The sequence below is a fragment of the Schistocerca cancellata genome, chromosome 5 (genome assembly GCF_023864275.1).
Source record: "Schistocerca cancellata isolate TAMUIC-IGC-003103 chromosome 5, iqSchCanc2.1, whole genome shotgun sequence".
Classification (NCBI taxonomy): domain Eukaryota; kingdom Metazoa; phylum Arthropoda; class Insecta; order Orthoptera; family Acrididae; genus Schistocerca; species Schistocerca cancellata.
The window spans coordinates 642,100,137-642,101,395 of record NC_064630.1 but is presented as its reverse complement, the minus strand read 5'-3'; positions in this window follow the sequence as shown (position 1 = coordinate 642,101,395).

The window sequence follows — 1,259 nt, the reverse complement described above, 5'->3', positions numbered from 1 at the left end:
TTGCAAGCATGATCTGTGAATAAAGTTAGCCAGTATGTTAGGTAACTTATTGGCACATTTATTCCTCCAAATCATAGTTTTGAACATGTCCATCTAGATCTTGTAGGACCTCTTCAACCATCAGAAAGATACACGTTCTGCCTTACGACCATCGATGAGTTTACTCTCTGGCCCAAGGTGTTAACGATGGCCGACGTTACTGTCGAAACTCTCGCAATCGCGTTCTTCTGGGGGTACATCACCTGTTTCTATGTGGCTATAGGAATTACAACAGACCAGGGAAGATAATTTGAGTTATATCTGTTTAGTTGAACACAGGCACTGCCAGCTGAAAGTGTCACTGCAATGTCACAACTCACAGAGGTGGACAGAGACGTTACCCATTGTCCTCCTGCGTCTCTGTGTGTTGCTAGCATAAAACCCAAAAGCCACCATTGCAGAACTTGTTTATGGCCGGACAATATGAATACCTGGTCAGTTATTTGCCACCATACCAGACGACTGCATTGACCCTCCAGATTTTGTACAAAACCTACGTACATAAACCAGGCAACTATGCCCCATCACTCCAAGGGATCAGCAGACCCATTGCTCTTCTGGTTTTGATGAGCTATAGGAGTGCTATCATGTCTTTGTATGGCATGACGCAGTATATGAGCCACTGCAGCCACTGTGCGATGGACCTTACTGTGGTGTTGGTACTCACAACTGTGCGATGGACCTTACTGTGGTTTTGGTACTCACAACTCCAGATAATACCACAGCACAATCGATAAGTGGTGCTCGAAACATTTGTAGCACAGCAACTATTTGAGTTGGCAGTACAAACTATACGAAGGTCTGCCAGGGGCTGCAGCTGCCAACCAATGGGCATCATGTTCGTGGGTAGCAATTGGTCTATACCTTGTTAGATACCGGAGCACTGAGCTATGGCAGACAATGCTCTTGTGTACAGTCTCCAGTTACCACTGAGTCTACAAGCCACAGTGTTCGACTTTCGTCTCTGAGACTTAGCCTCCTTAGGCCCACTCTGGACACTATGTAGGCATCACTTAGAGGCACTGTGACATGACTTTAATATTTTAGAGGACTTGTATTAATTTCAAATCTCTAATTATGCTGAACATTTCAGAAGAAGAAACATCATTTAAGCTGATTAGTGCTTCATATGTAATAAATATCATTTTATTGCTGACTGTTGGGAATCTTTCTGATTAAAGATAACCTACGCCTTCCTTCTGCATTTCCAAAACATACCA